At 46.2% G+C, this 8,303-nt stretch overlaps 1 long non-coding RNA gene across 1 annotated transcript; it reads right to left on the reverse strand.

The window, feature by feature from the left end:
- Positions 1-226: 226 nt before the first annotated feature.
- LOC140684803 (uncharacterized) lies at positions 227-8,220 on the reverse strand. Its single transcript, XR_012057618.1, has 2 exons — positions 7,644-8,220; positions 227-4,128 (listed from the first exon to the last, which is right to left on the reverse strand). It is a non-coding gene; the product is annotated as an uncharacterized lncRNA (long non-coding RNA).
- Positions 8,221-8,303: the final 83 nt, after the last annotated feature.

The raw sequence follows: 8,303 nt of genomic DNA on the forward strand, positions 1-8,303 counted from the left end.
CTGAACAAAACTGATCCTGCAGTGAAGAAGCTGCTTTACCTTAAAATACTCATTTTCCTTGTGATGTACTCCTGGATATTGGAAACGCTGCCTTGCTTGTCCCAAGATTTAATCAGATTAATTAAGCTGCACTTGTATTAATTTAAATTACAAGTATCTGAGGGCTCAGCCAAATCAAGTGATTTATGGGCCATATCAATCTAATTAATACCACCAACTCCTAAAATAAAAACCTAATAAATGAGTTTATTATACATCTGTAAGATCAACTTATTAGCTTTGGGTCTCTAGTGACACAGCCGATTTGATGGAAGTTTTATATCCTTGAAAAAGGTTTTTTTTTTTTTCTTTCCCTTTGCTGTATTTTTAAGAAGTATCTTCTACAGGCAGGAGGAAAGAGAAACAACACAAGCTCAGTTATCAAAACACCAGCCAAGCCAAGAGGTCCCCAAAGTCCTGCTGTACACAAATTGTGGGGGTTTTACACTGGTGAGTGCCCACAGGAGAACAGTTTATCTGACTTGTTGAAGGTAGAACCTGCCCTGGTCTGTGCCTTCCAGCTAAGCAGTCTGAAACTGTAGTTAGGCAGGAATGAGGATGCAAAAGGAATAAGAAGAGAACTAAAAGCTTCTCAGAAGCAAATCTGAGCAGGAAGGAGCTGGGATGCTTTAGAAGGCACTGGTCATCACGGTGACTTTGCTGGGCTGACCTCGCACTGTCTGCAGCAGTGATAAAATGCCCCTTGCACAGAGACAACTTAGAGATCCAAAGCTTCCCTTTGTCACTGTGGTGAGGGACTTCAAAATCCATCACTGGAGTTAATTCCAGGGAATGCAGGAGGCACCTCCAAGCCACAGCCCAGTGGAAGGAAGAGTGGAGTAAAGGAGGAGCAGGGCCCTGCTTGGCCGTGCCTTTGCCCACCACTCCCTTGGCAGCTGGGCTCTGTGTCGATTGGCTTTCCAGCTGTGCTTCCCTTCAGTCCTGGAGATCATGCTCGATTTCCTCAGCTGTAAGGTTGTTTCCCTTGCTTTGCAAATCCCCTTGGAGCAAACAGCCACGTGATGGAAACAGGAGCAGGCTCCCTTTCTTTACCCTTTGCTTACAAAATAAGTTCTTCAAATGCATTTGTCATATTGCGTTCAGGATAACAACATGCTCCAGCAAAGAGAAGGGACTGGGAGGCCTTTCTGGGGGAGAAAATGGGGCAATTTATGGAATAATTATATAAAGACAGCAGCATCCTGTGTGTCTGTCGCCGTGATTTATTATAGCTACACAGAAAATTGGCTGCTTGGACCATAAAAGATGGCTGCAGGCAAACGTGGACCCCTTTGCCTTCCTCTTTGCCACTCCACACACACAAGTCCAATGAATTAACTCAGCAAATTTGCAGTAATGACCCATCATTTCTGTTTTCAAAGAGGTGCCAGAGCAAAAGTGCTGTGTGGAGCAGTTCCTCAGACACAGCCACATCGGCTGTCCCTGCTGCAAAGCCATGGGCTGGCTGTCGGCATGGGAAACCTCTGCAGCCCCCTGGTTCCTTTGCTGATGTACAGCAGGGTCTGGGAGCACTTTGCTCCATTCCATCCAGGGTTATTTGGGTCATGCTGAGGGATTTTTTCAGTACCTCTTGCCTCCTTTCTGGCTGTTCCACCTTTGATGTGATCCTGCTGTATTCCACCCTTTCCATTCACTGCCCGTAATTATCACTTTGCATTTGCCTACATCCAGCTGCATTTTCCATTTACCACTTCACTTGGCTAAAAAAATCCAATCCCTTTTGTATCAGACCAGGTGGCTTCTACTGCTTTCCACACACCACTCTCCTTTGAGTCACTTCTATTAATGCTAAAATAATTTTAGCAACCAGAGGTGCCATTAGCTGCAAGGGCAGGGACTCTGCTTAGCAGAGGACCAGACAGGAGGAAATTTAACTTCCAGCTGCAAGGATGAGAGGATTTGGGCATTTTCATTCCTCCTCAACACTTAAGACTGTAGGTCACCCAGGGCTGGGAATTCATTCTTCCACAGATGTTTCATCATGGGAAAAGCTTCCAGCTGCTGTTGGGCAGCTCTGTCAACTCTACACCAACACTTACCAATATCTTTTTTCCATGGCTCCATGCTCACCAGCCTCTCTGGACCAACAGCTACAAGCTCACATATTTCTTCATTCTAAATCTCAGCAAGAGCTTGTAAAAGTCTATCCCTTTGGTCCATGGGCAACCTGCATTGTATCCCACCCCCACAAGCCCTTGTGCAACTAAAGAACAGCCTCTATTCAAAGGATGGGGCACAGGAGGCAAATATAATGGAAAGAAGGGGGTTGCAGTGGCACCTGGAAGAGGGGCTTGATCCTTAATCCTACCACAGCCCACCATGGAGGCAGGACAGTCTGAAGGTCCCCATGTCCTTCAGCTTATGATGGCAGCTCCCACACCACCCTTCACAGGTGAAGTCTCTTGGGTTTGTGTGGGTTGTGTGTCACAATGTACCTGAAACAGGCAGGCTAAAAGTGATCTGGAAGGAAAACAACACAAGTGTATGGAAAAAACAAGCTACAGGATGATTCACAGATGATCCAGTTCCTGCAAAGCCCAGTAGGGAAGGTACCTTATGGTTTCCAAAACACAACTCCTCTCCAATAATTCCTGCTCAGCTGTTAAACTGCTGCTGATCTTGCTGAAAGCAATAGTAGTTGTTGCTTCAGGCTGGTGGTTGACAATCTGCTTCTGCTCATCAAAAGAGCAAAGAAACATCTATTTTATCTAAAGCAGAACTCATTTTTATCCTTCCCCCAGAGGAAAGTTACTCACCATCACTCCATGTAGAGCAGCAGGCAAACCTCAGAGACTGTAACTTGCAATGATACATCAAAATTAATTGTTTAATTATAAAATGCTTGGAAGAGGAAATAATTTGAGGTACAAATATATTTTATTAAAAATAATTATATGCAGGAAGAGCAGGGACAAGTTTTATCCCAGCTGTGGCTCCAGACAGCATTTCAGGGTCATCATAACAGGGCTCTGGTAAATCCATGTCTGGATGTGGGGCCAGCTATCACACAGATATTTCTGAATAAAAGCCTGAACTAATCCAGAAATGGTGTTAAAAGGTATGAAATGGCTGAATTGCACGGAAATGTTTAAATTTGTCCTTTGCTAATGGGGAAACTCTGAGTAATACAACCAACCTCCAGCAGAAGAGTCAGGTCTGGCCAACAAAAGATGAGAAAAAAAATAGTTGTGTATATAGAGAAAAAGTAACTTTTAGTTCAGCACAGTTTCAAGCTGCATTGGAAAGGGTTGGGTTTCTTTCTTGGACAGTCTGTATATAAAAAAAGACAACCACTTTAATTTAGTACAAAGTCATAGTCTGGCTGCAAACAAAAGCCAACCTTGGTGTGAAATACAACGATGAATTTGGGATAACTGAAAACAATAATCCTGAAAATCATGTCTGAAAGCAAAACCAGCCCAAGGGGCTGATGCTCCCACAGTGACACAGCACAGATTTTGGAAGGAAATGACCCCACTGGGATGCTTTACCCTCTGGAATTTAAGCTCTGCAGTGGCCTGGGGTGTGTTTGCATGTGTACATGGGCATGAAGGTGCTCCAGCCAGAAGAGAAGAGACAGCCCAAGAGGGAGAGGACATGGGCTGGGATCCTTCCAGGGCTGCAGCACCAGCCCTGCTGGGCTGGAAAGGCTTTGGGAATGTGTTTACTGCCCAAGGGCAGCAGCAGGGCTGGTGCTGCCTTTCCTGGTCCCGACTGATGCAATAGGCAGCCGGAGCCGGGACAGCTGCGGCACGGCAATGGGAATTCCTCCGACCCAGAGAGTGCACAGCAGGGAAGAGCATAATCTCCGTGATTTACAGGCTGCAGCTCTAGTTTAAAATACATTAAACTCCAACTATTTAATTACTGGGCACTACCAAATCACAGAGACAGAGGAGTCAGTCACGTCTGCTAATGCCAACATTTATCATCCTATTTATCTACTCCAGCTTCTGAGACCCATATCGAATCACTTTCCTGTATTAGCTAATAACAGATGAGTTTATTCCTTGTACCTCTGGGCGGCCCTCGATGGATATTATCGCACTGCTGGCAGCACACATCCACCTAGGGAGAGATAAACTGGTTTAGAGCATATAAAGAATCATAATCACCAGCCAAAACTCAAATCCAAATCAAAGACTTTTTCCCTGCTGCCTCCTGCCCCCAGATACTAATTCTCACCAGAGAGTGAATGCAAACAGTGCTCAGCCTCTCTAGCTTAAAGGCTGAAAATCTCCTGATACTTCTGAGAAATCATTAAATACCTACATTTTATAGTTACAGATACAGAAAAATGAAGTGACTGACAGAGTGGGGGAGCTCCAGCAACATTCCCCTGTCCTGCTCACCTGCACAGAGAGAGCAAAAATGAGCTGGTACAGGCATGGAGACAGAACACCCATGAAAGAAAATCAGTAGGTGAAGCAAATTAATCCAAGGAAATATACTGGGTGTTCAAAGAACAGCAAGAGGAGAGTGAGGAACTGTCAGGTGCTCAGCAAAGCTGCTCCTTGTGCTCAGCCTGCTCCCAGTAAAGTCCTGATCAACCCAGCATGATCTCCTTCTGTCTAATTTTCCCACTATGCTTTTTATTTTGCTTGCTTATGCTGCCTTTCACAAGGAAAACAATCTTAAATTGCTCTATATGGAAACTTTCAGCAGTCTTATTTTCAGAAAAAATATTCAGCATCATCTCAGCTTTGCACAGTTTTCAGTACTTAAGCTGAGCACGAAGAGGAAGAAAAAGAGACTTTTTCCTCTTCCCAGGAGTCCAAAAAAAGCATAATAAATCATATATATTTTTATTCCATGGCAGGTTTTGTTGCTGGTGCTTTTACTTACATCACTATGATGATTATCTCATTATAGCTTATTCATTACACCCTGTCATAAATATATATATATATATATATATATATATATATATATATATATAAAAAAATCTGGTGATTTATTATTAACCCCATCACCCTCTAGCTAATTTTATTAGCCAAGCAGGTAATCCTGCCTTTTGATGCCTGAAAAACCTGAATATGCTGAGCCCTGACCAAGCGGTCATAACGGAAAAAGCAGCTACATAAGGAACTGCAGGGAAATCAGGGAAATGATCTGTGGATCTTCACAAAGTCCCCTGGAAGAGTTCAGACATGGAGCTGTCTTAATTGATAGCATGGCCACTTAGGGGACCAGTATCCATAGAAACTCCAGGGCCTTGACAAGATGACAAACAACACCACGAGAGCCTAATAATAGGAGGAATAATGAGGTGTGGCCAAAAAAACCCCAACAACAACAACAAGAAGCCAGGCATCTCATGGCATCGAATGGGTGGGCCCAGCTAATGAAAGCATGGCAGGGCGGGAGGGAGGCAAAGCACGACTGGAGGAGGGAAGAAAAGAGTCGCCAAAGCCGGATGGGATTCCAGTTCCAGGGAGAAGCCCCGCGGCAGAAGGTGCCACTGGAGATGTGGCTGGGGGCTCTGCTCTCTGTGCACATCGGACATAAACTGTCAGCAGCATGACTGGGAGCATCTCACAGATGATGTCGTGTGTGTTTTGGCCACCGCGGATGTCCAGTCAGGTTGGGAGCCGGGGAGCCCTTGGGAACAGCGGCGGGTGGTCTCAGCCCCTTTTCAGAGCCTCTCGCCGAGCTTTAATCACCTCTTGACCCAAGCCCGGTTCTTCCCGTGCCACTTTCCCAGGGCGGCACCGCAGCCCGGCCCTCGCCCGCCGCTCGGGGCTGCGCGCACGCCGCTCCCGGGGCGCACTGCACCGCCGCTCCTCATTGTTCGCGGAGCCTGACCTTTTTCTTAATTAGCTTAAAACCGCACAATAAAAAAAAATCTAGAAAGGGAAAAAAAGGAAGGGAAAAAAAATAGAAGGAAAAAACCCCCTCGGTAAAAGCCAGTCGCAAATCAAAAGAGGCAACAGTGAGAGCAAGCAATGTGTCACCACAAGTGTCCGAGTCAATGGAAACCTTGTTAGGTGGGGAACAAGGGTCTGCGCTAACAAGCTCTTATCTGTGTTTTTGTTTTCTATTGAAGGTGCATGTCATTAGGAGGAGTGTTAACAAGAGCTCTCAATAGCTTCATATGGCCAATGGACTCTGAATATTCATGAAGGTGTGAACAGAATGTGGGAAAGCCGTGGAAGAAAAGGCAAGAAAAGCGGCAAGAGGGCTGATTGTGCCGGGAAGAAAGGGCCAGGGCTCTGTGGGAAAAAGGGATCCTGAATCCCTCAAACAAGAGCGTATTCCCTAGGCAAAACCTGCCCTTCAAGCTGTGGGATGGTATTGATGGAGCCAAGGAGGTGGGATTTTTCTGAGCAGTGCTGGCAGGGAACCAGCTTCTGGCATTTGAGGTAACAGTGCCCAGGTTTTTTTTTTAAACTAAAATCACAGCAGCCACTGGCACCAGTTTTTGGAGATGTGCAAACCTCTCTCCAGGCTTGTCGGATCACAGGAAGTGGTTTTCCCTGGATGCCCGATATTGAAATGGGGATGAACTCACAGCGGATGGAGAAGACAGGAGGCATAGCAGCAAGTCTGCATTGTGCTCCAGCACTGCAGTGCTCATCCTGCCGAGGGAACAACTCATCTACACCCAGGCAAAATCATGGAATCACAGAATCTGAGACTGTTTCATTTGGAAGAAACTGTAAACATCATCTCATTCCACCCCCTGCCATGGGCAGGAATGCCTTCCACTATCCCAGGTTGCTCCAAGCCCATCCAACCTGGCCTTGAACACTTCCAGGGATGGGGCAGCCAGAGCTTCTCTGAGCATCTGCATGGCCTCCTCTGGACTTGCTCCACATCCTCCTGATGTTGGGAACTCCAGTCAGACATTGTACACCTGCTGCCCAGCACCTGCCTCCCCTCCTGCACCTCCCTCCATCCCCAGCTCCAGAGAAATCCCTCATTTGCCTCTGACAAGAACCCAGCAGGGCTTCCCAGGGGGCAGGCAGGATAAGGAAAGATGCCTTTCCTATACACCACCTCTGTAGGCTGAGCAGCCACTGCTTCTGCCCCATCCTGGGGCCAGAGATTTCAGATGGGTTGGTTTAACAGAGCTCTTGCTCTGCTCATTTTGGAGCAAAATTATACTGCAGAGTTGCCTCTTCTTGAAAGGCTCCAATCTCATGTGTCAGTGCCAGATAAATAGTTTTCATTCAACAAATCAATGAATAGAAACAAAGTACAGCAAAATAATGTCAAGTCATTTCACTGATAACGACAGCTGCTGGGCTGCAAGGAGACAGGGAGAGCAGGAGGGGGTGTGGGGGAATAGATTAAAAAATGTAAAAAGCAATGAATCACAGCTGGGGGGAAAATCATAAAACCACTGCAGCTCCCACACAAACGTACACGGTATTTACTCATCTATTTCTAACGAAATTGCAAGTAGAATAGAAAGGAAAAGAGGGAGGGCAATGGTGAAAGCAAATTGTTCAAACTATCTTTGTTGGAAAAGCAAAAGGGCTTTTCTTCCTGCAGGAAGCAAACAGCATGGCTCCAAGTGCTGAGGGAGGGAATGCAGTCCCAGCCCTGCACCACCACTCCTTCCTCCCACAGGTCCCTACCTTGCTGCTTTTGGGTCATCATTTCCTTGCTGCTGGTTTTCACCTTGGAGCAGTCTCTTGCTGTTTGCTTTTACAAGAGGAAATCCTGATTTTGGGAATTCCCTGGGAAACATGCAGCCTTGTAGGGCCAGTCCAGTGGTGTTGCGTGCCTGTGCCAAGGAACTCAACTGAACCAGCACTGGTTCTCCATAGGTCTGTTTGGCAGGAGCAGTCTGGAACAATGATTATCCTGAGAAAAGACTTGATGCTGGGGAGGAAAACACAGCCCTTTAATCTCAGCTGCCATTTGCAGTTTTGTTATTAATCCTGTAAAATGACAGGAGGGTTAATTGTCCTCAGGCCCTATGTTCTTCCCGGAAAGATTATCCTGTTACCCTGTCCCAGACCAGCACTGTGACCCCAAACACTAAAAATATACCATGCCTTTAGCCTGAAAGGACTTTGCAAAATCTTCACTCCTTTGCCTCACAGCTCAGAAGCCTCCACAGATGCACACTAAGGATTGCAAACTGGGAACCATGTATAGAAATGGAGCAGAGCACAGACCAGTGCTTCCCCCCTTCCTGAACAGGGGGTGCTTCTCTGTGGGTGAAAAACCAGGAATGAATAAAAACATGAATTTTATCTGCCTTGAGCAGACCTTCAGGGATCTATATGGAA

This window comes from Taeniopygia guttata, chromosome 10 (genome assembly GCF_048771995.1).
Source record: "Taeniopygia guttata chromosome 10, bTaeGut7.mat, whole genome shotgun sequence".
Classification (NCBI taxonomy): Eukaryota; Metazoa; Chordata; class Aves; order Passeriformes; family Estrildidae; genus Taeniopygia; species Taeniopygia guttata.